The following is an 8,119-nucleotide window of genomic DNA, read 5'->3' on the forward strand; positions in this document are numbered from 1 at the left end:
TCTTTACGTTCTGTGTCTGCTCCTAATCAGACACCTCAGGAAAGATGACACATAAGGAGACAAGGATGGGGCAGATCCAATGCTTCCTGACCAGTCTCCCTGCTCCCAGCAGGGTCCCCTCAAACTCCTCTCCTTTCTGTAGCCTTTTTAATCTTTCTAAAGCACAAATCAAAGATCCTCCTAATGGTCTCCAAGAAAGAACCCATATCCCTCAGTAAGCCTTGTGAGGTCCTCCTGTCCAGTTTTGAACTGAAGACTCTAGCACCATCTCTACCACATTCCTTCTAGAAATCTATACACTCGCACTTCCCCCAACAGGGCCCTGATCTCAGATGTGGCTAGACATTTGCACAAATTCTTCCACACCCTGGGATGTTCTTTCTCTTGTCTTTTTGCCTTCTGCTTGAACTCCTCCTGATTCTTAAATTTGTGTGTAGACAGCATTTCTTCTAGGAAGTCTTTCTTCACCTCCATTTCCACACTCCCTAAGACTGGATGAGAGGCCCCCCACCGCATTACTGCTGCACCCAGAACTTCCTCCATCTCAGAACTTCTTTCTCTGGATCAGAGTTGCTTATTTACTAGTCTGCATGTCTCTCTTTAAGGCGTTTATGTGTTCTATGTGGCTGGCAAATGCCTGGCAAGTAGTAGGAGACAGAATAAATATTTTCTCAATGACCATCTCACTGATGGAAAGAATGAATGACTTCACTAGAATCAAGTATTTAAAATTAGGCCATATCCAATCACTGAGCACCAATCCGTGCTAGGTCTTGAGAGCTGGGTGGAGATTTGCCAAGAGGACATGGCTGGAAGAGGGAAAAACACGGGCAAAACCACAGAGATGTGAAAATGTTTTCATTCCGTGTTTCACCAAAGTATATGCAAGTAGATCAACATATGAAGATGTGTTTTGAGAACATTGATCTGTATTAATCAAGATGCTTCCACATGAACCGAAAGCTCTAATTCAAACTGCCTTACAACAAGGAATATATTGTTTCCCATGACTAGAAAGCCCAGAGGTGGGGAAGCTTGAGATTTTGTTGATCCAACAACTTCATGACCTCTTCAAGAGCCACTTTTTTTCCTGCTCCCATGCTCTCTTGTCTATGATGTCTAATGGTTTTATACCAAGGCTTGCTCTTCTCCCAATTGAAGAAGGGCTGTTTACCATAGTTAAGACTATCCAGACCTTCTCTTTCACATTCAGTAGGAGACCAAAGGTGTATCTCCCTCCCCATTTTCCCAAATAAAATCCCTGAGACTCACTCTGATTGGCCTGTGGCCTGATAAATGGAATGTGCCCATTGGCAGGTCAGGGTGCACTACTGGACCACGTAGGAAGCCAGCATCTGCAACACACATAGACCCTGTATATGGGAGAGGAAGGAATATTTGAATGGAAGGAAGGACTCCTGGAGCTTTGGCCAGAGCAACTAGATGGAGATACCATTGACTGAAATGACTGGATTGGGAGGAACAGATTTGAGGAGGGAGGTCAGGTTTAGTCCTGTCAGATTTGAGATGCTCATCAAACATCCAATTGCCATGTCAATTGAGAAGTTAAATATATGAATACACAGCTGAACTGAGGGTAAATGTCTGGTTCACACATCAACTTTGGTGTCTTCATTGTATACACGAAATTTTTTGAGATTAGCACATTTAATACATGTTGAGGGCTTAATCACTGTTTTTAATTATAATTACTATGAATTATTCTTGGAACTTTTCTATAATACACTAATAATGATGAATAGCAAATAATGAAAGAAATGAATAAAAAGATTGTCTACAAATTTACTCAAGTAACAAGGTGGAACAAAGGGTTTTCAAAGAATTAAATCTTTCAAAATACATCTGTGAAAAACCCTTCTGTTAGGAAGGAAGGATATCCATTTTCATCATAATGGAGCAGTTTGCAAGTTACTCTAATTGTTTTAAATGAATTGTTTCCTCAGATCATTTACCTAATTCTGATCTCAGTAAATTTTTAGGAAATATTCTTTTTTTTTTTTAAACATCACTTGATAGTGATTTTTTTTAAAGATTTTATTTATTTGACAGACAGATCACAAGTAGGCAGAGAGGCAGGCAGAGAGAGAGAGGGAAGCAAGCTCCCTGCCAAGCAAAGAGCCTGATGCTGGGCTTGACCCAAGTCTCTGGGATCATGACCTGAGCCGAGGCAGAGGCTTAACCCACTGAGTTAAGGTCACCCAGGTGACCTGGAAATATTCTTATTCCTAGAGGCCCGACTCAGATTTTTTCCTCCTTTTAGGCAGGAGTTCTAGATCCATTTGAAAGGATGAGCCAGTCCATGTATAGATGATTCCCTTTGAGCCTGAGATTTCTAACCCGTTCCTTGCTGGACTTTATTTCTTTTCTGACAGGCTCCTTGAGAAGGCAGCTGACTTCCCCTCTATTTTGTTTTTGTTTTTCCTCACATATGCATTACAATTAAAATCCGCCAGGCACGATTCTAAGTGCTTTATGCACATTACTCTTTTAATTCTGACAACACACTATAAAGTAGGTGCTCCTATTATCCCCATTTTCAGGGGAAGCATGAAGCACAGAGAGGTTATTATACAACTCCTGAGAACCAGACCCCAAGATGGGATCAGACATGCAAAAGATTTATTCAGGGAAATGTCAGTGAAGAGTAAAAGAGGAGAAAGCGAGAGTAGATAAGGAGAACCATCAGACCGCAATGCAGGTCTAACACCCACGAGAGGAGAAAGGAAGAAGAGGAGAAATGGAGAGTCCCCAAGTGAAGGAGGCCCTTTGCAAGGATCCTACCTCAGGCAGGAGTGGATGGGCTCTTGTTCCTTTGCCGTGCTCAGTCATTAGCTGAGGGCAGCTGGCAGAAGTGTGGCCTCTGCATGAATGACATGGTGGGTCCAACAGGTGGCATCTGAGCTGTCAGTCACCTCTTGTACAGGAGGTTCTCCTAAAGGGATCTGAGTGGCACACCTCCGTGGGCACCACAGGGTCCCACCTTGTTCCTTTGCAGGTTTCTCTGGAAGTGATGCCAGCTTGGTACCATCCTCATTAGAACTGAAATTAAGTGTATTACTTAATTTAACAAACATTCGTGCAATCTCCAAGACCATATTCCAGACATCACTCTTGGCACTACGGATGTGAAATAAATAATACATTCCTCATCCTCCCAGGAGTTTATAGTCTGGTGAGGGAACTGGATAGGGAAACAGGAAGCAGTCTCAGAAGTATAAGTTACTTTGAGAAGACTGAGGAGTTGGTATTTACTTTGGGGGAGAGGTAGAGGGAAGGGTAGGACAGAGAAAGACTTCATAAAGTAGGAAACACAGGGGATCCAGATTTTAGCACCTAATGCTCCCCAGGTGGCAATAGGGTCTGTGTGTCCTCAGTCTTCTCCTTGTTAGTCAGCCCACATGAACTGATGGGCTCTACTAATGGCTTTGGAAAGGACTCAGGAAATCTGGGCTACACTCCACAGCTGAGTTCATGTCCCACAGACAGGTCATCTCTGATAGAAGAAAAAGAAGTCAAGAGTTGACTGATGGTAAGTCTTACACCCACTTCCATAATAATACACAGGGACAAATTCTTCTAATACAAGAATACTTATGTTTTTCCACTGAATGTGTATAAGTGTCGAGGCTATGGGGAAGACTTAGAAAATAGCTTTCTCAAGACAAAAACCCCTTTAGACAAACCAAGTTTGAACCAACCCTATTCTTCTCCCCAAATTCAAAAGATTGTTCTCTCACCAGATTACAAGGTACCTGTATATTCTGAACTTGACATTGAAGGAGAAGACAAGGACAGAGCTGATTGGCAGGAGGAAAGCAGCTCTTTGGCCCCATCCAGGCATGTGGACACCCCAGATGACAGCTGGCAGCTTCAGTGTCTACTTTGTGACCTTCCAGGAGCCATACACAATGAAGACAGGAGAGCTGTCTAGTAGAAATGGAGTCATAGTTTCCAAAAAAGATCCATAAATCTGTGTACATATGAACCCTGCCCAATTCCCTGAAGCTGACCCAGAAGTTCACTCAGCATATTTCAGTTGTCACCATTATTTAAAGAAATCTTTCTATCTGCTACAGAATGAATTAATTAGTCTAAGAGACTTTACAGGCTTATCTCCATCTATTAGACCAATCTACCCTCCAGAGCATTAACTAGGAGCCAGTGCTTTAGAGCACGGTGTCTATGGACAGATGGGGGAGTTTCCTCCCTGTGTTAGGAAAGAACACACCCTCATCTGATGCCGCGTGCCCAAGAATGGCACCAGTGAGCTCAATGAGAACTGTTCTCTCCCAATCCCTGGCCTGGCTCAGCCGGGTTCCTGTACTGCTTAGCTACTGCTGCATAACACACCATCACCAACTCGATGGCTTCCAACAGTAGGCATATATTAGCACTCACAAATCTCCAGGTTAGCTGGGTGCTTCTTCTGTTCTTGGCTGGATTCTCTCACGTGTCTTTGGTCAGAGTGGGTTGAGTCATCAGTGCTGCTAATCTTGGCTGCATGTCTCACGTGCTTGGGGTTGGATAGCTCTGAGCTGGTCCACGATGTTGCTGCCATCACATTTAATGACAAACCAAGTCACACAACTGGCCCAGTTACAAGTATGGGGGGAAAAGACTCCAGTTGTTGATGGGAAGATCACCTGCAAAGGGCATGGGTGGGGGAGGGAGAGGGGGTGAAAAACTGTGGCCATGTTCACCATCCGTCCCATCATCCCTAACTTGCTTGTCTGCCCCATTGAAGTCTGGGGCCAAGTCAGGGGTCAGGAGGGTTTTCCTAGCCATGGGTCAGGCTGACCTTGTCTCTGGACTTCTCATACTGCCTTGACCTCACTGCTGTTGTCAGAAGTGAGGGCTCCTTTTTGGTTCACTTGCTTTTGACTTTTGCAGAAAGTAGAGTGGTTCAGTACAGTTCGCTTCATCTAGAACAACCGAGGCCAATGAACACAGGGCTGCTGCTTCTTACCTTAAAACAACACAACGGGTGCTCGCTTCGGCAGCACATATACTAAAACAACACAACGGTCCTGATCAGGTTTCCTGATCAGGAGATCCAGGCTCCACAGTCATCATTCACTCTTGATAACTCATAAGGATCACGACTGTAAGGTGTGGCAAACCCAAGCGGTACTTTTAAAGAAATCTCCCACCTGTCATCATTGAGCCACCAACTGCACTTTTGTACAGAATGCGAGTCAGCTGATTCAGGATTGTTATTTTCTTACTGCAGACCCACACCCCTCTTGTAGCAGTTGCCCAGTTCACAGGTTCAACTCCATGTCTGGGTGCACAGGGATTGGTCCCCTGGGGCAGGATCCATATCCCATTGCTAATTAATTGGGGGACAGTTTCTGACCTAACCAAGCCAATTGTCTGGTAAATAAAAATTCTGGGCTGAGATGCACACAGCCTTCATCAGTATCAGGTCCAAGACAGAAAGGATCTGAGGGCAACCTGCTGAGGTTTCTAGGGTGGTCCCATTTGGGGGGCTTCCCTACGTCTCATGGTTTAACAACTTTATGGATTGCATGTGATGCTGCAATATCTTCTAATACATCTCTCCTTTAAAAAAAAAAAAATTAGCTAGCCGGAATTGATTTCTGTTGCTTACAACCAAAAGAACCATAACTAGCATACTTCTAAAAGCTGACTGTTGAAATAACTCATGGTCTCTACTTCACTATTACTTCAAGAGTAGGGTGGGGAGAGTAGCCAACATACACAGGGAATTCAGATGATGAAACCTGGGGCAGCAACTTCTATCAACATATTAAATGTACATGTCTTTTAACCTTTAAATTTAACTTCTAGGAATTCATCCTTCAGATACACTGTCCTTCTAGATGACAAATGTGTAAGAATATTCATTAAGGCATTGTTTTTAATACTAAAAGATTAAAAACAGTCAAATGTTCATCAGAAGAGGGTTGATGAATATCCAAATATTGGAATTCTGTGTAGCTGGAAACAATATTGAAGCAGATCCATATGCACTGATAAGGAGTGATTTTCAGGACCACAGTTAATATTTTGGAATCAGGTTGCAAAATAGTGTGTACTATATATTAACCATTTATATTTTTATTTATGTATCTTTATTTCTAAAAATGTATTTATTTATTTGAGAGAGAAAGAGCGAGCACATGCATGTGACTGGAGGCAGTGGGGGGTGGTGGGTGCTGGGGCACAGGGAGAGGGAAAGAAAGAATCCTAAACAGACTCCATGCTGAGCGAGGAGCCCAAGGTAGGGTGTGATCTCAAGACCTTGAGATCATGACTGAGCTAAAACCAAGAGTTGGATGTTTAACCAACTGAGCCACTCAGGTGCCCCAACCATTTATATTTTTAGGTAAAATATACTATGTATAGACATATCTCTGGAAGGACACACAAAGAGCTGGTAAAGGAACCATTTTAACTTTGTAACATACCATATGTATGGAGAAGCGTGCATTACCCATTTACAAACATGAGTGAAATACAGCTTTTTTTTTTACTTTTTTTTTTTTAAGATTTTATTTATTTATTTGACAGACAGAGATCACAAGTAGGCAGAGAGGCAGGCAGTGAGAGGGGAAGGGAAGCAGGCTCCCCGCTGATCAGAGAGCCCAACGCCGGGCTCGATCCCAGGATCCCGAGATCATGACCTGAGCCGAAGGCAGAGGCTTTAACCCACTGAGCCACCCAGGTGCCCCGAAATACAACTTTTTTAAGAAAGAAAACTACTCTCTGAACGCCCGTGTCCCTATCTTCCAGGGCCAGAGCTCACACTGACTGTCACCGCCAGACCCCCGTGGCTGCTGCAGGTAAACCCTCTTGTAATGATGGCTTTCTCCATCAACTCTGATCACCCTGAGGCAGTTTCAGCCATCGCACCCTTGAAGCAGGGCCTTTCCCTTGGGGTAAGCGTGGAGCCCAGAGATGAACTAGCAGTGAGGTGAGCAGGGGGGAACAGGCTTGGGGACCTGACCCTCCAGGCAAATCATAGCAGATCATGTGATGACTGTTTCCCTAAATCTAATAAGATAGTTCCATTCTGACTGCTCATCAGAAGACCAACTTCTCTTTTTTTCCACTCCTTTAAACAGTGTCCTAGCCCCCTTTCCCAGCCCTGAAATGCACTCTCAGAACAAGGGTAAATTGCCAAGGAATTCCATCCATGTGTACATTCATCCTTTCATTAATTAATAACCACTTCAGTGCCAGGCATGGTTCTAGAGGCTGGAGTCATAGCACCGGCCCAAACAGATGAGGTCTCTGTCCCTCGGTCCTCATGGAATTGCATTGCAAGGTGGGAAAATGTGATTGCAGAAAAATAAACAGGTGAATAAGATAGATAATTATAACCCATGACAAGTGATTTGAAGGAAACACAGAAGGTGCTAGGGAACTGGGGTCTGGGATCAGGTAGGAGGATGACAGTGAAAGGGCTTCAGGGGCGCTCAGTGATGGACTCACTAAAGAGGTGGCATTTAAACTAACTGTTGAATGACAAGAAGGATCCAGCCCAGTGAAAGTCTAGGGAGGAGAGTTTTAGAGATGGGATAGTAAGTGCAAAGGCCCTGAGGCAGGAAAGGATTTGGCATGTTTCATGGTAGCCAATGAGGCCAATGTGGAAGGTAAGGAGAAGAGGTCCAAGAGGCAGACAGGGTCATCTGACATCGCCTACCAACCAGATTACCTACTCATCCACCATTACATTATCATGAATCTCTTCACTGCAACATCAAAGAAAAGCATAAATGCCTTTGACTTCATCACAGTCTATAAATTGCTCCAGCATCTTCCTAGACCACATGAGTAGACTTCCAAAGTTTTATATCTCATCACATACGACTCAAGTCTGCCGCTGCAGGGGAAACGTTTTTTTCTATTTCAACTATTTTCTTTACATATCTTCCCTATTCTCTGTGGTTGACCCTCAACAACTCTGATAGACAACTTGCTCAGATTAACTGAATGTTCAATGAGTCCTTATTTCACTTTGTTTGGTCTGAATTCAAATCCCACCCCATCACTCATTTCCTGGGTGAGTTTATCAGAATGAAGCAATTTACTTATCTCTCTGTGCCTCAGTTTCCACACTCAAAAAGGTGGA

Source organism: Enhydra lutris, unplaced genomic scaffold (assembly GCF_002288905.1).
Source record: "Enhydra lutris kenyoni isolate GAN:26980312 unplaced genomic scaffold, ASM228890v2 scaffoldscaffold12, whole genome shotgun sequence".
Taxonomy (NCBI): domain Eukaryota; kingdom Metazoa; phylum Chordata; class Mammalia; order Carnivora; family Mustelidae; genus Enhydra; species Enhydra lutris.